This window comes from Sparus aurata, chromosome 14 (assembly GCF_900880675.1).
Source record: "Sparus aurata chromosome 14, fSpaAur1.1, whole genome shotgun sequence".
Classification (NCBI taxonomy): domain Eukaryota; kingdom Metazoa; phylum Chordata; class Actinopteri; order Spariformes; family Sparidae; genus Sparus; species Sparus aurata.
Window position 1 is genome coordinate 18,840,145 of NC_044200.1, and position 23,390 is coordinate 18,863,534.

The following is a 23,390-nucleotide window of genomic DNA, read 5'->3' on the forward strand; positions in this document are numbered from 1 at the left end:
CCTGACAGAAATGTTAAAGTAATTCTATCCATAGGCATGACAGCATGGCACCTTCATTTTTCAGTCTATTAGCAGCGCTCAGGCTGCAGAACCCCACCATGCGTCTGTGTCCATTAAAAACAAGTCCAGAAGGGGGCTCGAATAATAAAAAAAAAAACCACACACTCTCTCCTCCCCGGCTATTCAAAGCATTACTGCGGAGAATATTCAGTTGACAGCGCGGACGCACTCACCAGTAATCCCCCGAACATTCACGACTATATATATATATAAAAAAAGAATTGGCGTAATTAAAACACCTCTGCGGTGAGCTAATTAGATGTTTCTAATTGATCACATACCTTTTTTTATGAGGACAGAAACAGTCAGTTCTCCTCAGAAGAGAGATTATAAGTGGTGCTTTAAAGCTGAAATGGCACAATATGTGAGCACTAATTGTGCAGAAATGCAGTTTTAAGCACTGGTAGTTGAGCATTTTGAGACTTTAAAGCTTTCCTTCACTCTATTTTTCAGGGGCATTACTGTATTTTTTGCTCCGCAGCATTAAAAGACACCTGTAACAACCAATTACTGAGATTAACAGAGTCAGCAGTAAAAAGAGGCATCACACCGGCAACAACATTAAATAAACTGCTGACAGGTGATCAGATATCTGACATGTTAAACACATACAAAATGATGTGTGACACAGCACGCAATTTCTACAGCTCGTAAACATAAAATAATGTCAAAGAAAGCGCTTTCACTTACATTAATTGACTTTTTGACCACTTGAGGGCAGCACAACACGCTGCAAACACCACATCACCTCAAAAAGTTGCAAAGGGAAATGTGTTAGCAAACAACATTAGAGTTAAGTTAGTTATTAAAGTCAGATATTCACTTTGTTTTTAGATCTGTGTTGGTTTTCAACAGAGATGTGGACTCGTCCAGTCGCTGTGTCTTGGACCGAGTTGACCGAGTCACCGCGTTGAAGACTTCCAACTTGACTTGACAGAAAAATTAGTGACTTGAGACCTGACATGATGGTTCAAATGACTCAAGTGACTAGCTCCTGCAGAAGATATCTGGCCTTTTATGGTACATTAAATACCTCACAGGTCGGAGCTGGTGGTGAAATCATACCCAAAGTTGGAATACCAGTTCTAGCCAGGTTAGCAATCGTTAGCCATCGTGAGCATTGCCAGTTGACATGGTATTTTGGACAAAGTTCCTTTTGTTTTCCAGGATACACAATTAACAATATTTAACAATGACCTGAAGAAGTGTAAGTTTAAAAGATGATATCTCCTGTTATCTGCTCCTTCTCGACGTCAATAGTTTTACTCGAGACCATCCTCATGAAGTTGATCAGCGTTACTGAAGGGTAATCCATACTTACTAAATTGGTTTAATCCATCTATCTCAGTTGTACACGGCCTTGTCTTTGTCACGGCTAAATGCAACGCGATTAGTGAGGCCTGCTGTGACTGTTGCAGACACCCGAGGTATCCTGACTCTACAGCCTCAGCACAATCCCGGGGACGCACTGAGAGTTGCGTAAATGTCACGTCTATTCGCTAAGACGGCAATTACTAAGCCACCTGCCTCACAGAGATTGTCAGAACTTGGAAACGTATGCAGTCCGCAGCAATCGTGAAATACTGTAATATTTTGGAACAACAACTCTGCAAACTGAGAGCAAGCAAGAGACTATTAGTTTGGTTTTTATTTTCTCTTCGTTGGATTCAACAGCAGCAGAGTCGACAGTCGTCTATCACACACGGGGACACAGCCAAAAGCAATGGAATGAAACAAAGGTAAAAGCTTAAACACGTTGACTTGATGCCAGCTGCTAAGTCTGTGAAATATGACAAGTAACAGAAGTTGCCTGGAACCAAATTAAAGAAGAACAAAAAAAAAAAAGCCCGCAATGTTTTGTTGTAAAAGTACAAAAGTTATGTACCAAACATAACTCAGTGAATACACAAATACAAATGTGCAATGTCTATAGAAATGCACTTTAAAAACTGTGTTAATTGATGTTTTGAAGATATTACAGCTGCTAAAGGCTCATTCAGCTAATCATGAGCTTTGTCTGTTGTTGGCTGTAGCTAACGCAGCGTACAGTGTCTAGTTGAAAACGACCACCTACTGCGGCTGAAGATGAGGTCGATAGGAGCAGCGAGAGCGAACCAAAACAGTTCAGCCTTCCAAAAATAATGAGCTGAAAGACATTAAAACGCTCTGTGAGGGACATATTTTATATTACACAGTGATTTGATCCATGTTAATATATAAATATTGATTGTTGCAACTGTTAAAGTACATTTGAAATAGACAAAGAATGTGTTAAATTGTTTCTTAAGTGGAATTTTTTATACATTTTTGGCTTTTTGGAGCCAGAAGTGAACATATGTAGATGAGAGGTTGGAGTTGGGGAGGATATCCTGGTTGAATCCAAGGGAGAACTCACCCAAAGTGATCACACCCTAAAGCACATCCTGCTTCTATTTTACTCTAAATGGGACCTTAATTTACAACCTGAGCATCATGCTGTGTTGAAGAAGACTTCACACTTTGGGTTGAGACCAAAAACTAATTACAAAACTGTTTACTGAGGTAATAAATCAAGTGAGAAGTGAGGTCACTTTCTCATAAGCTTACATACAATCAGCCTTTTCATCAAAACCAGTGGAGTCGCTCCGTGCCGGCAATAAAAACAGAAGGTTTAAGGAACTTCTGCCCCGTCCAATCCTTTCATACAGTCAACGAACTTTAACTCACATTAAGCGAACCTTTGGTGCTCAGCTCTGTGTTGCATCACAGGTTCAGTGTGAAAGCACAATCGCCGAGGTGAGGCTGAAAGCAATTTCCTTAACCTGCAGTTACACACCCCCCGTGATTGATTCAGACCTCGAACCCTCTCAATCACAGCTGGCCTGTTGCACTCCGATATTGCACACGGAGCAGATTTGGTTTCTAAACATGGAATGTGTTATGATGGAGAGGGCGAGCATCATCTGGTTTTTCTCCAGTTTCACTATGTGAAAACTTTTGATGCAGGCAGCGCAGCCGCGAGTCCTGTTGATGAATTTATGAAGCGAGAATGAAGGAAAAAAGAAGAAGAAATATGGAAAAGTAATAAAAACTGGTAACTACAGGAGAGCGCGTTGTGTTTTGAGGGCAAAGAAAACATTAGTAGTAAATAATTTTCCGTCCAATAGGCCCATAAGATATGGAGTGTAATCTCAAGAGAAATTAAATGCTGATGCCTGCAATGCAGAGATAAAGGGGATATTACTTCACAAGGCAATGGATGGTCGTGCGAGATAGATAATAACTATTGCAGGTTCACATTTGCTGAAGACCTCTGGAAAAACACCTGCACTTTAGAGTTAATGTCGAAAAGCAACACTCTCCCTGATTTTCTGAAAACAGGATATAAACACACAAGCTGTGATTGAATGGACCCAGAGAGGCCCTGAGGCTTTTAAGGACCCAAAGCCCTCCGGGTCTTATCTTCACCAAATGGACACCACTAATAGCCAATTCCCTATAAATCCTGTTTGGCAGACATGTGTTCCGATCTATCCGCGGCTGACTCGCCCTTTGTTGAAGAGAACAGTCTGCGTGGCCTCTGTGGGCAGACGAGTGCTGCTTCCTCTGACTCCACGCGCTGCCTCCCTCTACAGGTCAGGCCACAGATACTACCTTCTATAATGGGAGCGTGGGCAAGAGGAAATAAGCAAGGCACAGGACGGGACCTGTCGTGAACCGCATTCATTCCTCCCCGACAGCCGCTGCGAGTGTGGGTTTGGCAGCACTGGAGATGCAAAGACACGCAGTCCAAGAAAATGTTCCCGGTCGCTCCAAGGAAAATGGACGGATAGCTAAACAATCTGCCTGCTCTTTCGTGGGTGAAGTCGCCACCACGAGACAACGATCAGCACCGTGAACCCCAGATGCTTACAACTGCTAATAAATAGAGCAGAAACCGTGGATGTCCATTGTTCGCCCGTATCACCTTCCGTCATCTGGCCCCTCAGTCCCATCAGGCGGTGCACTGTCCCGTCATCCATCACTCGAAGGTGTTGTCCAATGCCGGCTGCCCCTGATCACCCCTGACTAGCCCTGACTGGGGGCCTGTGCTTTCTGTAGTAGATGTGAGTCCTGATAGGATGTGACAACTTTATTAGGCACAAATCAGGAGGCCGCGGTTTCATTCTCTGCTGGACGTGTGAGCGATGCGCGCCGCGAGCTGTGGTTTTCGTCACGGGTGGGAATCTCTCTCTCTCTCTCTCTGCTTTCTCTTTTTATCTACCTCTTTTTATTCAGAGCCTCCAGGCCTTTTTCAGACATAATCAGCCCGCCGCCTACCCACCAACCCCCACCCCCCTTTCGACCATCTAAGACAGGAGCCTTCAGGGGACGTGTCGTAGCTTGGATTGTTGGTCCTGTCATTGCCATGTAGCGTCAAGCCCATCACAAAAAAAAAAAAACGGCCGCACATGTCACTACCATCCATCGGCGGTAGCCGCGAGTCACATCCAGTCACATGACGTAGCCCATCAACCTGTCCACACTGCACTACACACGGAAATCCAGCAGTACAGGTTCATCATAAACTACTTCTTACTCCTAATAAATCCTTTTGACTGTCATGGATCGGGGGGAATACATTTGAAGGCACTGAAAACATGATTTGGCTTTAGTGTTTATAAATGAGTACAAGAGTAAATAATGATTTTCTCCAGTATATTACATTAAAGCCAGGTGAGATTATTTATTTCAGCAGCGACAGAGGAAGGGAGAAATCCTCTGGTAAGGGTCGAACAGAGGCATGACATTTTTAGCGTTAAGCTAACGTGGCTGGAACATCTTTCCTTTGATTTTAATTCCTGCCAACTAAAGCTGAAGATTGAATAAATTCAAATTAATATGCAGTTTGTTTGAATTGCTTTTACTGCAACCTACATGACCCCAATCCTTCACCGTTCCGCCCTCTTGTAGCGCTTCCGCTAGGCTAAGTGACGGACAGGCTAGCATACAGTTTAAAGTCAGTAAACAACTTTACTTTCATCCACCATTATTATATAATGGAGTTAAATCTAGAAAAATGTCTTACATAATTTCTCTCACATGATTATTTGTGAAGCTCAACTTGCTAGATTTTGCCATTTAGCGTTAGCATAGCTTCATGACAGGGCACCAGGATCCTGACAGTGCCTAAGGTTATTGGCTTCAGTGGTAATAAATGAGCATGAGTATAAATAATGATTTTCCACTTTTAAATCAGGTGAGATTATTCATTTTCAGCCCGACGGAGGAAGGAGAAATCCCCTCACCAGGACGTTACGCGCGGGGTTGAACGGAGGGAATCCTGAGCAGATTAACACAGGCATGTTTTCCAACGCTCTTCACTCCAGAGCAAAATGGAAATCATCCAATTTCTCTGAGAAAAAAGTTGAGGCAGATTCGACAGCATTACGGACAGAGAGGAAAGACAAAAAAGGATTTGGTGCATAAACATTTTCTCTGCACTTCAGCAGCATTCACTCCAGCTTTGTTAACAGTTCACCCCCCCGGGGGGAGATCAGAGGAGAAAGACGCGTGGACGGAAGGCATGGACAATTTCCATAAGTCGCTTCTTCTCCTCGCATATATTCAAGAGAAAGTGTATTGTCTGAAAACAGGCGGAGTGATAAGTCCTTCTTTTACAGTCACGGCGCTGCTGGAATGTGCTACTTTTAAGTCTTGACTGATGGATGTTAGCTTGGCTCGTTGATCTCAGCTCAAGTAAAATAATAATAATAGTAAAAAAAAAACAGGAAGGGTTGCCAAAAAGGCTCCAGTGAATCTCATAAGAGAGATTTAGCGCATACCTCCAGGATTTGTGTGCTGCACCAGAGGACAAAGAACATTTCCTCCCCGCTGGTTGAAGCGATAGATCTCGCCTCTGTCACAGCAGATAAACTTTGTTTCCCATAGAACCGCAAATAAAGACATGCGGTCTGATTTAACTTAAGAGCTGATGCACTGTGATGATCGTGAGCACAAACAAAATGTGACATATTTTGCAGACTCAGAAGGAATATCAAGTTGTTTTTTTAGTAGCAATGGTGACATTCATCCAGACGTAAACTATCCCATTTATCTGTTGTTGATCAGCAGCAAAGGGGAAGTTTGGGCAGTTTCAAGATATTTCCTCCCTTCCTGTCTCACCGATGCCCCCATTTGTATGAGTAAACAGTCACTCCGGTCTCCTTCAGCCATAAATGAGAAATCTTCACATCTGCAACGAGTTACTGTTCTTTTGGGACTGATTTGGATATGATGAAAATACCGAGTGCCCACTTGGATCTTTAAAGGCCTACATTTTCTGTTTCATTCTCTGCCTTGTTTTTCAGCTCCATCTGGACGATATCTGAGATCACAGAATTGGTTTCTGTTGTGTAGCTTGTCCATTTAGCATCCAGTATTCTAGTGGGAACATGCTGTTCAGCACATTATGATCTGCTAACGTGAGGGGGTTTACACATGTTTGATGTTTACGTCACGTTGAAATCTGGATGATTACGTCGGTACTTTCCAAGTCTCCAAGACGACCAATGAGAGAGACAAGAGCAGAAGACAGTGATGACGAGCCCTTGAAGCCAACATCAGCTAGCGTGCTACTGTTGACAGAATTTAAAATCTCACTGAAATAACAAAACAAAAAAACCACGTTGACTGTGTCTCCCTGCTCACCCAGAATCATTTAACCTTGTTGTTTTGTTTGTTCTCTCTGCAACACGTTACTGCGGCCGGTTATTGCCCCAAGCTAATCTCCATTTTGTTTTTCACCCCTTGAGGCTAACGTTAGCTAGCATACAAATGTCGACAGAACCTTAAAATCTCACTTCCAGTTTTGTTGCAGATTAGAACGTGTTGACCACGTCTCCCCGCTCACAGAGACCTGTTTTACATTCGGCTCCTGTTTGCTACACGTTACTACAGCAAACTGATGTTGCACCATGCTAATCTCCATTTGGTTCACGTCTGCTTCCCCATGAGATCACATCAGAGTGGTGTTAACTGATTGTTCTCAATTCTCGTGTCCAAATTGTACCAATGTCAACACTGCACTTTTGTGGCTCCTCAGCAGCAAATCTGTCAAGTGTGAAGTGAATCGGATGAACTGTTCTTGAGATACGCGAATCACAAACTGACACAGATTCCTTGCTCTATAGATTGATTGACTCAACCTCACAATTGTCACAATCATTTCTTCCAATCTGAGCGCGATATCATAAATGCTGAAGGTGAGAATTTTGGTACATTTTGCACACTTGACCTTCACTTTGTTGTCATTCTGCCCATTCTGCTGTTTCAGCAGTGATTCAACAATACACAGAGACGTTGAAGGAACAATGAGAGCGATAAGGGACGCGATCAGTAAATAAGGAACACTATGAATAGGAATCCGTCTAATTTAAAATAAAACACCTTTATCAACATCTTTCCTCTCTTGTACCTCTGCTGAGATAACTCAACACGGCCAGATTACACAGTAGTTCATTAATGCTTTAACTGCGAGTGTGGGACTCTCTGATGTTGCTCTCGTGCTACAGATAGCTTCTGTTGTGTTTGTTGAGGGAGGGCGGGGGGGCTTGTAGATGAGTATCTGAGTGTGAAAATCAATGTTCATCATGTGTTTATGAGGAAGCACAAAGGTGTGTGTGTGAGTCTGGCATATGTTGCGCGCGTGTGTGTAGATGCATGATGCAAAGATGCAACAATATCATGGCGTACTGTGGAGCTGCACTCAGGTTAAACACCCTGCAGCTGGGAGCAGCAGCAGCAACGCCAAGCAGACGGTGCTGCAGCTCCACGGACGAGCCCACGCTCTAAATTAAATTAACAGGAGATGAGCTCATTAGCACTCGGCTGGTGCTCAGGGAGCCTTCCGGCGTGTATATGCTATAGGCATTACAGCCAAGGCTGTCAGAAAGCAGCATTGTCAACTGCGGAGCAGATCGTGTAGATTGGACTGTATGCCCAAGGTTCTCCTCCTCATAGAAGACGGAGGTGGGTTTAAATATATCAATATTCTGGCATATTTTAGAAATATAATAAATTATTTCTCTGGAATTGCTGACCTGATTGAATTCATTCAGTAATTCACAATATTTATATTAAATCTGAGACTTGCCAAGCCATCATTTTTTAAAATAATATCCAAGGACAGAAAAATATTCAAATCCAAGACTTGTCAGATTTGTCATAGTACAGAAAGCGGCTCTGTTTTTCTGGGTTCCAGTCAGCTGTGACAGTCAAATACTGAGTCAGCGTGCACAACACAGGATTCTGAAAAGCTAAGCAGATAAATGGAATTGAGGTTATGTTATTCAATCATTCAAAACTGAGTTTTATAATTAAAACTTCTTCTTGTCTCTTTATTCTCTTTTCAAATTGTTCTGACATGGGTAAAAAAAAAGAAGATTACTCAGTCTATCAGGTTGCATTCAACATTTCCAGTCTATTCGCTCAGGGCGCGTTTCTATGCACTGTCATTGTTATATAAGTCACACGTACTGTAGGTCTAAAGTCTTTGCAGTCAACTTTGACTTTCGAGTCCTAAACATGCCATGATTAGCTGTTAAATGCCAATGTAATGTCATTTTGAACAACAGGGCCTCGGGGTAACGTTCCTTGTACTTACTTTGGACGTTGAGCGAAGTTGGTAGTTGTTGCGAGTCAATGTTTGTAAGTTTTGCATTTTGTATGACATGCTGCGATTCTTTTTTGGTAAGCAACCCAAGAAAGTTTTAACATTTGAAATATTTATGATATAATTATCAACAGGAGCTCAGTAACTTAATAACAGCTGTTGATGGTTCTTCTCTCCTGGTTCAAACACAGTGGATTTAAATGATGGCTTGGAATAGTTTTAATGAATATACTTATTTGATTCAGGAAATGATAGGAAGTTAATTGATTCACGGCACGATTTTTAAATACCATAGTACTTTAAAATCTTTGCGCTAAGGGGACGATATCAAGTATGTTCTGGCCAAAAGGCTCTTCTGGCCAATGAGTCAGAGATAGGCGAGCTGCCAGTGTTTTTACATTTTATCAAATTGACTCGAAAGTCATAAAATTGGTGACACTTCATCGTCGCTTAGCTAGGCTTTTGTTTGAAAACTAGGAAGTTGAGCTGAACAAATAATCACAACAAAATACTGTGAGGGAAGTTATATATTAGACACCATCTTGGTTTTGTCACGTCTTAGAAAAATGACAGATGAAAGTAAAACTTCCTCAGAGCATATTCGCCTTTTAGCAGGAAGCGCTACAAGAGAAAGGGAAAGGCATCTCTACCCAGTAATTTAGGACTGGACCACACAGGTTGAGTTCAGATTCATTCAAACGAACTGCGTGTTGGATCCAATTTATTCAAACTGGGTGTTTTTGAAAGAAGTGACAGCTTTAGTTGCCGTTAATTAAATTGAAAGGTGTTCCAGCCGCGTTGTTTACGGCTGTCTGCGTAGATTTAATACCAAGTGTGTCTGAAATGGGTGCAAACAATATTGTCATTAAGACGAAATAAACCAATAAATAGAAACCACGCTGATCTGCAACGCCGCCTGAATCTTGATGTGTGAGTTTCAGAAAATAACAGCTGCAGTATTTTTGTATTATTTCTGAGGTAAAAAAGGAAAATTGGACATATTAGACGGTGTTTGAAGTAGAGAGCTCAGACGCGACCCCGTGCCTAGCCGTCCTGAACACAATGTTCTATATTACGACTCGGCTTCATAAAAAAAGCGGCACAATGATGTTCAGCGTGTTCACTCTTCAGATTCGCTCCATTGTCCTCAGCGGTGCCAATCGCATCGCGCTAATGAATTAGAGCGAGCATCATCCTCTCATCACCTGAGCCTCACAAGGTTCCCAGTCCAAAAACTCATCATCTCGTCCCAGCTTACTTCTTTTTTCCCCCCTAATCTCCACCACCACCTAACGCCTCCACTCAATCTCCTGCTAAAGCAATCTGGTAGTCCGACGCGGGAACAAGAGCGAGGAGATTGCGGCGCCATTTCCCGGGGAAAGACTCATCATTTCCTCCCGTACGTGCGTTTGTACTGACCCTTCATGTTGTTTGTTGCAATGAAATGATGATTAACCCGTCTTATTGGGTGCATTAGCATGAAAAATCCCCGGGTACCCGCTCTTGCTTGTGTTTAAATGCACATGTGATCCAGCTCCAAGCTTTTTTCGGTTTGCATACGTGGCTCTGCTTTCTTGTTCCAGGGCCCGACTATGTGCTTCATTTGCATAATTGTAATTACCTCTGTGGGCAGACGCCCGGCTGCTGCCCCAGGTAACTATCAGATGAGGCCTGTTTTCCTCCCGTCCTTTTTTGTTCCGCTGTGAATCACACAAATTGCCCGGTCTAAACACCTCGCAAGAACCCGGGCGAGTTTAGAGGCTGTGCTTTTTTTTTTTTTTTTTTTACCTTAATGACACGTTTTGCTGAATGCCGCCTGAACTGATTTTTTTGAGGAGCAGGAGAGAAGAAGAGAGCGGGAGAAAATCAGCAACGTTTTTTATTCCTGCTGACCAAACACTTCTTTTCTCTGACTTGATGTATTACTCTCAATTTTTTCTCCAGTGTTGCTCAGCTGTCGGTTTCCACTGAGCATCCCTATTACTGGTATGTACAGAGATGGTGTCATGTCAGGGGCTGGGGCTAATCTACTTCTAGCCACGGTGGCTAATATGCACTTTTTTTCCCTTAAAGATGAATCGATCTCATACACAATGCCGTCAAACAACAATACCTCTGTTGAATTCTTGTTTTTATGTCCCCGGAAGACAAAGACATACATCCTGTGTTAAGACTGAACTTTCCGATCCTCACATTGTTCATTCAACTTCTGTAACGCGGACGAGCTAACCGGGATTAACAAGCTTGTTTCATTCATGCCGTTTCTCCTTTTCAAGATTAGGCGCGTATGAAAGAGAATGATTTACATCATCTTCGTGTTGAAACGTGTTGATTAGAAAAAGATAACTGGCTGCGGGCTGAAAATAACTGGGCATCATACTTTGACTGCCAATAAACTACCAGCGCTTCAAAAAATAAAAATAAATAAAAAAATCACAGCTCTTTCATTTTATCCAACCTTTTGCAGACGGGAGGAGGGGGAGGAAAAAAAAGGAAACTATTCAGCAGCAATTTCATCACAGCTCAAAGTGAAAATCGGATGAGACCAGAGTTAACCTCCGGAATGCAAATCAGGAACTTTTGACGTGAATTAATCTGTTAGAGCACTACAGAGCGAGGGCGCTCATCAGTCAGCCGAGCTCTGAAAATGGAGATAAACACTGTCACTTTTTTTTTTTTTTTTTTTGCCCACCCACTCTGAAAATGAGACTTGATTCATCGCCGGAGTGAGATCTCAAATATTTACTATGCTCGGCGGTGTAACTGATACCTGGAGATGGGCGAGGACGAGATGATGAGAGGGAGAGACAGAGACTAATGGACAGATAAATATGCAGGTACATTTTTCTCTTGAGGCTCAAAGTCTTATCGGGTGGTGGTGGTGGTGGTGGTGGGGGAAGAGCGCGCTGCTATCAAACGCCGCAAACGTAGAGCAGAAGCTTTTATATAACAGCCTCAGAAGCCTCAAACATTTCCTGCGCGGTGCGTCTTCTCGCCTTTAATTCATACCACCTCAGCGACCCTGTCAGAAAGCACTCTGAAGTATCTGGAGAGGGCATCGCCTTTGAAACAACTGAAACCAATTAGACTTTAAATATGTGATGTAAGTGAGCCCGGGTTGTGTATGTTTATGTGTTGCCATAGTTCGGAGAACATCTGTATCTATTTATATTTGTATTAGTTCACATATATATTTACTTTCCTTTATTTATTTATTGCTTTATCTCCCTCTGATGTGCTTCTGGCTGCTCTGCCTGTTCTCTTAGTGTTTACTGATCAACATACAGTGTTACTTGTAGCTAAAGTAACCGCTAACTGCTGCTAATGTAACGTTAGCTAGACTAGACGCAGCAACGGAAGCCATTTCCGCTTAAAAATATGTGATGAAAACAAGCTCTAAGTACTTGTTTAAATCGTGTATATCAATGTGTCTCATAGTACAGAGAACTACAACAGTGTAGATAAAGAAAACAAGATAAATAAATGGCTAAATAAATAATTTATATGCCTTTAAATGCACCAAAAATAATATGAATGTATTTATTCATACTTCATACATGCTTTTACTTATTGCTTACGGCCGCTAATTGCAACGTTAGCTGCCATCAGCTAGTCATCTTTACAATTATTATTTTATTTTGATTATTATATTTTGACTCTTTCAAGCCAATCAGACTTAAAATATGTGATGAAATAAGCTCAAAGTTATTGTTTTAGTTGTCTCTAGTTGTTTTAATGTCTCCACATATGGAGAACAGAAACAGTCGAAACTAAAAAAATATGCACATAAATAAAGACATGGGTCAATAAATACATTCATATGCCATTAAATGCACCAAAATATATTTTTTTAACATAAATTGTTATTTCTTTTTTAATTTGGTTCTGTATTTATTTACCTTTTTTTTAAAATTCCATTATTTACCTCCCTGTTTACCCATTTAAATAATAAATGTATGTATTTCATATTTACATATTTATTTATTTCTTCATGATGTCCTCCAGAACGCTTTAGTTGCTGCTAAATCAACTGTAACATTAGCTGTTGTTAGCTTGTCGCCGCTAGCATTTCTTTATGTCTTAATTTAGATTTAGATTTTGGCTCCCTCAGTCCTCTGTACCCCGATGCCACAGGCTATGAAATCTGTTCCATGGCACCTCCGCTAGGAGGTTGTCATCCTGGGTGTTGCTCGCCTGCTATATTTAGCCGGACGAGAACACCCGGTATCTCCGCTCCTCACATACAGTACATATGCTGCTTTTTCTGTGGGGATAGAGCGCTCCACTCCCAACCAATCAATATTGGATGCACCTACAGGGACTAACCAAGCAAATGGCTCCAGGCTAGACGCAGTCCCTTCCCACCCTTTTTCTATATATAAAACCGGCCTGGCATATAATGAAAAACATTACCTGCCACCAGGACACATAACTCTACCAGCAGCACCAAACGGAGGAGTTATAGAGTGCGGGGCCGAAGAATGATCCAATTACACAAATAGTATTTTTACACTGGAGGATCATCTATCATGACAGTCTGAAGAGATAAATCATCGCCGCGCTTTGGTTTGAGATAAAATTCCCAGACATCACTTGATAATGGGAGATAAAGAGCCCATCGCGAAAATAACCGAACTTGGCCTCCCAGTCGTGGATTTTGAGTGTATGTGTGTCTATTTCCCTCTGTGTGTGTATTGGCTCTAAAGCCTTTACTGTACTGTATGTGCAGGTATAAGATCTGTATAATGCAGCAGCAGACCTCCTCCCCTCCTCCCTCCCTCGAGACAGAGAGTACCAGGCTTCAGCTAAGTCACTCTCTGGAGAGTATCTGTCTCTCTCCCGTGGTGCTGCCTTGTTCCTGATAAACAAACACATATGACAGATGTCAACACGATATCAACGAGCCCTGCCGCCTGCCTGCTTCTCCCTGACACCCCGAACACGCAGGCGTTGCAGAGCACAGCTCCTCAGCACGGCCATCTACATGCAGAGTAAGTCCTCGCAGACGGCGCAGGGTGGATGCGGGGAAAACTGATCGAACAAATAACAGCCTTGTTTTTTCAGTTTGGCTATCATTACTACAACATTGTGTTCTTTGAGAGGTGGGTAGGCAGGGCAAGGAACAGTCAGGGTCAAGGGATCAGGAAGGTTTTAAACCAACAATCCAGGTCGACAACGTTTATTTGGAAGAGAAAAGGAACACTAACATTTTTACCGATTAAAATCCGTCTGAGTTTGAAGATGGACTTCCGCGCTCAACTGCGACCTCTCATGCTTACTCTGGGGAATGAACGAGTAAATGAATGTATTATTCAGATACGAACATATATTGTTCTCCGAGCAGATACAAACTGGGAAGTTACAGAGGGCCTTGAAAGTGAAATGGCCAAGAGAGCTTTACAGTTTTTTTTTTGTCAAAAGTGTTCTCAATTTTACCAGCTGCAGACAGCTGAGACTGGCCATTGTTATTTGTCCTAGAGACACCTATAGTGGCAGCACAACCACAGAAGCAGTTCTGAGCACATTAGCTGGTGTATTATATGTCTGTGTGTCGAGTTGTCAGCTTGATACAGTCATGAAACTTCACAGGTGTGTAGCAGAGAAAAAGATTAACCAAAAAGTTGTGATGAATCCTTTTATTTTGACAAAAAAAGATTACATAGATACATACATACTTGAAATATATCTTGTTTTTGTATATTTTGCTGGCAGGTAGACATATCAGCCTGCAGCAGCAGCAGGTCAAATAGAACCAAGTAGTTTCGGTGCTTAAACCTTACCATGTAGTTTTGGTGCCTGAACCTAACCAGGTAGTTTTGGTGCCTAAACCTACCGAAGTCCAAAAGTCTTAACATGTCCTGATATGTGAAATGTTTGTCAGCAAACCTCTTATTGAAAGTCTAATCGGACACTGTGTATAAAATGTAACTTGACCGAGGACGCCTGCACGTGCAAAAAAAGCTACCCGAGCTGCTGCACTTGATGGGTTTGGAGTGAGAACGTGTTGGACATATGCATACAGGAATATGTATACGGAGTGTAAATATCACTGAGAAACAATGAGCACAAAATGAAGCAGTCTAGATGACTAAGAACACCCTGTGTAGTCCTGACCCACGTCCCTGTATAAATGCGAATATACTGTAATTAGGCTAAACTATTGGCCTCTTTACAACCTATCCTGTTATCTTCTTTCCTTCTAAACTTGTCCTCAACTTCCCACATCTGAGTAAATACTTCAGTGAGTAGGTTGGTACTATAACTGATGGACACACAATGAAAATCTTATAACACAAGTTGTAATAAAGCAGAATGATCCTTTAGCCCTTATACAGTATAAAAGCCTCATCTTTCTGTGTATCTGACCACAAGTCACTAAAGAGGCAATAATGGCAACAGTATTACTCTCTGTTAATGGATGTTGAGGTATGTCTAATGGCCACTTCTCGGCCATATTCAGGGGTCTAATACGCTGGAGGCTAATCAAGAGACCTTTGACCTCCAAATGCATTAGTACTAAAGCTGTCTTGGCTCACTGATCAATACACACCGCGTACACTTGAAGTATAATCCCCCATTTTTTTTAACGACATTCTGGGAACGGAGCCATTTTAAACAGAGCTGTCTTTAAAAGGGTTGAAAAGAATATTTAAGTGTTGTTGCAGAAAGGTGCTCCGTCCTCCTCAGCAATCAACATTTTAGTCAACTTTTTTCCCTCTCCTCGGGGCAGCGGTGACTTCACTGCTTCAGCATGTCTTTGCCTTCGTATTTGCTGCTCTCTCAGCATGTAGCCAGCACCCTCGGGTGAGTTATGATCATGCCTGTATAATGAGCAGGAACTCAAATCCTGTTGAACACACATCATTCCCCGGCAATGGCAGGGAGGGGTGTGGGTGGGTGGGGAGGGAGGGCGGGGGTTCAATATTCTGCGGCGTGGTCCGATCTCGCCAGTCTTCAGAGAGTAATGAAGCAGCTCCGCAGATCCGCCACATACACCCCTATCTTTCTGCCTAATGAACGAATGAGCCGCGCCCAGGTGAAAAATGAGCCGGCTCAACGCGGCGCCGCCTTAAGAGAAAAAAAAAAAATGGGATTCCTTTTCCCCTCGCAAAACAGCCGACTATACTGCCCACCCCCCTCTTCCAAACTCTGATTTCAGTGGGGATGATTGATTAAACTGAAAACAGCCCCCCCCCCCCACCCCAAAACACCAATCCTCTCCACTGCTGCATCTAATTTGGTTTGTGCTGTTGCAGTGGTCGGTGTTTACAGCTGTGTGATTTCACCTACAGAGACGTTTATGCAGCTGGGTGCGACTAAGCAGATCGAGGTATTCGCCGGAGAAATTAAGGTCCTAATGACATTAAGGATCATGTTTGACAGTCGGCTGACTCAGTGGGCACTCTACTGAGTCATCGCTTTTTTTCACCCGAATGTAGTCCGGTGCCTCTGAGGTTGTCTGGGATTTAGTTTGATCAACATAATGCTAAAAAAGCCTGGAGGGAAAGTATATGAAGCAGCAAACAGAGAAAAGGAAACGGGTTGTTCAGCATTAACTACAGCCCTGAAAGTCAATGAATGCAGGGCTTTGCTCCCCTCAGGCCCGGACAATGCCGAGATGCGGATCTTACGGCGTTGGCGCGCCCTCTCAGCGTCCTGCGGAGGTCGACGTCCAGCTGGCATCTCGTAACCTGGCACGTCTGTTCGCGCCATACGGCTGCTGTCTGGGACCGCTTGCGTCGCTCGCCGCTAAAAAAATGGAGACGGTTTTAACTCAACCCTCGGAAAAACAGGACAGGGAAAAAAAAGCAAAGCAGTCGACCTGAAAACGGTCTTTAGGTCTCGTATCAGCCTCGTCATCTGGAGCTCAGGCTGGCTTCCCCCCCAGAAGCACATCCGCGTCTCTCCTTTGATCCCCTCCCAGGTCTGAGTGGCGAAGTCAGCTGACTCACAGTAATGTTCTCATGCACAGGGAAAGCCTGTGATGAGCTGAAGGGACTGCTCGGTCAGGAAACGCACAACCAGACGAGGCCAACCGGATGGGAAAAATCAGCGGCTTGTCTTCCCTCATCAGAGAGGGCAAGTTATAAAAAGGGTGATAGCTGCTATAAAACAATTTAATGCAAATGAAATGTAAATGAGGCAACTCTGTGTCTAAGGCAAGGCTTTGAATTAATCAAAAAATGATCTGATTGCGCTAAAAAAAAATCCAAGGATAGAATAATTTTGTGTCTATGAAGACACCTTGGGTCAATTCCTGCAGCTATTTAATAACCTGCGTCTGAATCGTCTTGACATTTTCAGTTCCATTCTTAAGATTGCGTTGTTTGTTTCCAAACAAAGGAATCATTTTCATTTTATCTTTACGGGAGATGTCTACTGGGAAGTGCTCATCCTAGAACGTATGCTGTCCAATGAGATGCTCACTATACTCATGTGTAATATTGTATTCATTGATGCTTAAAGGGTAACTCTGTATTTTACACTTAAAGTGTGTTCACAGGTCTTCAAGACTACTCCAACACTGCAAAAAGTAGTATAAAGTTTTTTGTGGCTCCAGAAGAAGCTGCATGTATTCTGATAAACTGCCTCCAGTGATGCATTATGGGTAATGAAGGCTCCAGAATGCGTGGAATAAAAAGGCAATATCTCCATCGAGAACAAGTCTACTAGTGTTATAGGAGTGCAACTGTAGGCCAGTGAACTACTTTTCGAAACCTGGCATACATTACCCACAATGCAGCTTTGTTAGATTTATACAACATTTTCACATTATGCAGTAGTGCTCCACTAGAAGTTAACACATTTTAATGTCTAAAGTTGGTGGTGTTACCCTTTAATGTGACATCCTGACCGCAGTATATCGTGCTAGCAGCATCTTGACCAGCTGAGCTACCACAGCTTTCCGTGCTACATCAGCTCTCACACATTTTTCTAACTCGTCTCATTGAATTCAATTTTCCATTTTTCTTTTAACCTCTCGTGGGTTATATTGCCATGGGTTGCCCTCCAGACATTTAAGAGGAAGCTGGTCCACTGTGGGTCATTCCCAGCTTCTCATATTGAACTGCTGCCCAGACCCTCTGGGAGGGAGCCAGTCCATTGTGAGTAAATTATTATATGGTTGTTTTTCTTTTCTTTTCTCTCTAGTTTTTTTCTGTTGTCTGAGGGGACAGAGCCCTCGTCCAGGTCGCCCCGATGCCAGTGTGGTTCAGTAAAGCCCCCCAAAGCACAAATATCATAGAGAAGGTAATGAAAAGACACAAAGGGAGAGGGGAAAAATAAAACTGGTGGAATTCATCAGAGAGAGAGAATAGATTCACATTTTTGTATTGTCATTCCAACATTACATAGCATTTGCAGAGGTTGAATGTAGATCGAAGCGTCAGCCTAGGCAGTGGTCCTATACTTTTCAGTTTCAGTGTCACTTCTTGAAGCACCCCTCTGCTTCAGTAGTATAACGAGAGATACAAGTTGGGCGGTCGTACACAGGACTTTCCCTGAGTCAAGCTTGATTAGTTCTGAAGTAATCTTACATAAGTAACTTAATGTAGGATAATGACGTGACTGAAATTATATAACGTGACGTGACTTACGTAATGCAAGTGATGTGGCTCAAAGTAGATATAATAACCCAAAGACTGATCCTTTCCTTAACCCAACTGTTTTTTGTGCCCAAACCTTCCAAATTCTTAAAAGTCTTAATACGTGAGCTGTTTGTCAGGAGTAAGTCTGAATCTTTCCATTAACACCAACTACACATTGTCTTTATTACTTGTGTGCATGCTGCCAATTTTTAACATTGCAGACTTTGAATGTGCTGAAAACCTGGTTACAATTTAGTCTGTTGTTGCATTTTGGGGATTTTTTTTTATCTTTCCTCTCTCTGTGGTTGCACATGTTTATTGGCTCTGAAGAAGTCTGGCAGCTTGAAGACCCAACGAAGAACGTTGAACACGGATTGAAGCCAAACATGAACAAAGGATTTCTAACAAAGGTAAGTGCTTTCACAGGAGTTAAACATGGAGTAGAAAGAAAAAAAAAACAGGTAATGTGGGCGACTTAAAATGTTCTTTCATGGAAACTCAAACAGAGAATTAAGGAAACAGCCAACAGGAACACAACAAAATGCCAAATCCTAATGCATTGGCAAGAACGCAGCATTGGAAATGATTTTTTCTTTTTTACATAACATATTATGTTAGTGTACTGTTTATTGAACATTTGTTTGATTGACATTGTAGAGAATTGACATATTGATTGAAAAGAACAAGCCCTCAGGTCTCCCTGCGCAGGTCAACCAACCCAGGACTTGAACGATCACCAGTTCCACTCAGAAGGTCAACCCCGGGGCTCCAAGTAGGCCTGTGGAAACGTGGAAACACCCCGTATCAGTGGTTTTTATTTATCAGTATCAGGCAAACATAGAACAAGAAGGAGGAACTCAAGCCCTTGGGCTTTAGTGTAAAATACATATGGAGTGGGGTTGATCATTTATTCTCACTTAATCATATAAGATCTGCACCAATGGCCAACATTTGTATCGTAGATATTGCTACAATGAACAGGAGCAGTTGGTATCAGGATATTTCTGCTCAGACAAGTGTTGAAGATGAATTGCAAACCTTCAAAGGGCCAATAAATGTCCACTGAACCATAACTATGCCTTTTATAACAAGTACCTCCTCTTCACTCCCTCTGTCTCTGTGCTGCTGAGGGCAGACGATGGGATGTTTCTGTAAATGAGTTTGGGGAGTGAGTGCAGGTCACAAGTGAAGAAGATAAGGCCACGCACACAGATGAAGCCATTTTTCACCTGAATGAGAGTGAACCTCTGGTCCGCGCCGGGATGTTGCTACATGATTGGTGTCTGATGTGGACTCGTTATCACCACAGGCCTCCTTTTCAGAGGAAATGTGGAAACTTGCAACACATTTAGGTGTCACATTTTTTACATTATGTGGATTCATAGGACAGACTGTGGAGACAGTGACCCGGGACTCCCTGCTGAAGATTCATATTGTGTTTCAACCCAGTATCACACCAAACTGTGAAATAGACCCGCCGGTCCACTGTGTCACTGTCACGGTTAGCATCGCCTATCCCTAAAAAACAACACGGTCTCTTCTATGGTCAAGTTACCAATAACAAACATGACACATGTTACAATTTAGACATAAAGGCATCAAAACTTGGTTACATTAAGGCACCTATACTGCTAAGTTTAGGCACCTACATCTCTTGGTTAGGTCTAGGAAAAGATCACCGTTTGCTTAAAGGAGAACTTTGGTCGATTTAAACATGCAGCTTCATTGCTCAAGCTACCCTTGACTTGCCAGTACCGAAAATGCGAACACTTTTGGTCCACCTCTTACAGGGCTCCTTGAACAGAGAGTTAGCATTGACAGCTAACAGCATGGGGGCAGAACTTTACACTGTGTTTTAAGCGTCTTAACATGCTCCAAATCTCACCCCAAAAGTTATGCAACATCAGCAGACACCTTACAACACAGCACTGTAGCGTTTATGACTCACAATGAATAAAAAAGTGGTTAAAACAGTGTGTTTGTGCAAGCAGCTACATACCGGTTTGTTGACATCCCTGTCGTCCGGTAGACCAAACTAGTCGATCCGTCGAGTGTGCGCTTACTCCATCACTGGCAGCGACGGAAACTTGAATTTTGCAGACAGAAACGTATTCCAGCATTTTCGTTTTTCTGTTAATAATGTACATGTTCATGTTACAGCCTGTCATGAGCCATGAGCCTTACAATAGCCTGTTATGAGTCTATTCGCTCTGCACCGAGAGCTAGCTTGTCTGCTCATGCTAATGGTTCTTGCAGAGAGGAGAGCAGGACAGAGAGTCCGTGATCGTCGAAGTAGCGCTAGTTACTGAAAATGGTACGAGTTTGTGCAATGCCCAATTTGTGGCAATAGAATGAAGAAATATAAGAATATAAGCTTCCACCGTTTGCCTCTCTGCGACCCGGAAACATTACCGTTGTGGCTGGCCGTCCTTTAAATAGACGTGCAAACTCCAGCTACTTCCTTCCAGCACTGACTGCCTCATAAGGGACTAACGTTCGCCCATTGTTCCTGTCGTTATTGCCACCTGCTGGTACAGCACCTTCAAACATGCGAGAGCATTGATACATGACCTGAACCTAGCCCCTGACAAAAAATCTGAAATTATATCCAGGCCTTTTAAGGTTAGGTTTTGGCCTTATTCATAGATTTAGTGGACAGTACACACAGGTCGGATTTGAACCCTGAGATGCCGTGGCGAGGACACAGTGGCGAGGACACAGCCTCTGCACATGGCGCTAACCCTCTACCAACCCAGCAACTGGTGCGCCCTGAAACTCTAGCTCTGTCTGAGTACACAGAACGCCTGTCGAGTTCTGGTTGGGCTCTCAATTATACCCACATCACACCCCACATTGAGTTCTGGTGTTATCATTGGGCACTTAAAGTGAAAGCTATTGTAGAAATTGTCTTAAGTGGATGAAAAATTACCACATTTTCAGTTTAATAGAAGAATTATTCCGCTTCCATTCACTCTCTAGTACAAAAGACAGAGAAATTCAGACTAAAACCCAGTCTCTTGTCAAATTTCACATACATTTCATCGACAAAACTAATCGGACTTTTTCTTCAATACCCATTACCGCAAATTACATTTCCGAAAAATAATCCAAAAGCAGCTGAAAGATTACAAACAACACTCAAGCTGAAACTTTTCCTATATATTGTTTCAGGCAAGTAACATTTACATCCTATATCAAATTTAAAGGGGGAAAAAAAGTTAAACTGATGAATGATGGAGCAGCACAAAACAAAGGCAGAACAAAAGTTCATCCCTCTGCTTTGAGCTTATACAACTTTGTACACATGCTGAAGACACCCTCTGGGACACACAGAGGTCTAATATTCAAAATATCCAATCCTAACCTCCAGCCTCACCGTGTGGCTGATGCATTTATATGACAGCCGTATACTTTATTGTATACATAATGCAGGGGTCTGTAAGGGTCTTGGACTCCAGCCTTGGCTGAGAGGATGTACTACTGACATGCTTATCTGTGCCCTGGCAGCCCTTCTCAGCCGCACAATCACACTCCAATACACCCTGAATTACTTTGAACAAAACAAATGGCATTTACCGTTCCAGGAGATAAGCGGAGGGGGCATGTGTGAAATAGACAAACAAACAAAAGGGAGAGTTGGAGCCAGCAGTGGAGTTAATCTTGGTCTGGGGCCGGATTAACGGCCGCGCTTGCATTTTCTTGGAGAAAAATCGAAGAGGTCCTGGACTTATAACTCTACCCCGCCTCCCACCCCCCAAAACCAAAAAAAGAAAAGGAAGCACTTCTGGCTATGAAAGCTGAAGAGAGTCAATGAAGAGAGAAATAACTAGGAATAAAGAGGACAGGCTTTGACTGGTTGAGTCCACATTTTCATTTCATGGCCTGTGGGGGCAGCTGCGGACGCAATGCAGAGGCGGGCTTCTTTCTGAGACTTCGCTGGCATATCAAACAGCCTCTCCTCCGTCACTCACATGGACGTACATATCTGTTTCCATTTCTATTTCATTTCACTGCTCCCTGGAACATGGCTTTGTGCCGCAGAGTTCTTCAAATAACCCAAGTTAGATTTAGCTGCCTGTCATGTCGTGCCTTCCACGCATTGACTCCCATATTGAGAGAAGCCGGCCAAGCCTGAGGTCGTTCAGCGAACACTGCAGGACCCCAAAAAAGGCGACATCCAATCATCCCCCGCCTCGGCAGCCCGATGCTGCAGTACAGCCGCAGGAGGCGCACTGATTAAGACCAGGGCAGTGAGTGGAGAGGAGTGCTGCACCTTTCAGTCGATCCAAAACTGGAAAAAAAAAAAAAACACCTCAAGTGCAAGGTAAGCCCGTCTGCTCAAAGACAAGTGTGGATGGTGGAGGGAAGTGGAGGAGCAGGGGAACCCATCTGACAGTTGCTATTGTTGTTATTCTTGCTAGCCTTTCTCAGTGGAATGGGCCAGTGTTCAGTCATAAAACACAAAGGTGAGAGACACTGGTTACCTTATATGAAAAAAACACATCTATATTTAAATGAAGGCCCTAATTAAATTGATTTAAAAGGACATTTACACTTAAAAAAAAAACAAAGGTTTGCTGCAAAATCCTAAAGCACTAATCAACCAGTGCGTTTACATGACACTTTACATGAAAACCGAATTACTGGGTTAGTCCGACTATGATTGGATATTTAAAATGCATGTTTACACCTTAGTCTGACTAAAATCGGACCGGATTGGATTTCTCATAGTCGGATTAAAACACCTAGATTATCCAATTGATAGTCACATTACTCGGCTCAAGGTTTTTTTCCCGGGACCTTGAGCCGGAAGTAGAAGGACAGCGGCGGCAGCGTCTTTCCTCCGAAATCACTGCAAGAAAGAGCGCCATTGTGCATCTAGTTTGTGTAATTATCATGTACACCATATACGAAATGTACAAAGATGTAGCCTCGTCTCGCTCTTCGTACGCCATCTTTCTCGAATGCCAAGGCAGAGTTTGTTGTTGCTGATGACGTAAAGAGGTCAGCCGGAGGTTGCTCTGTTACCACTAGCTGAAATGGGCACAGCGCCACCTATCGTACCGGGGTTTGACATGCTCCGGCCAATAATTCAATTTTCTCACAGGCAT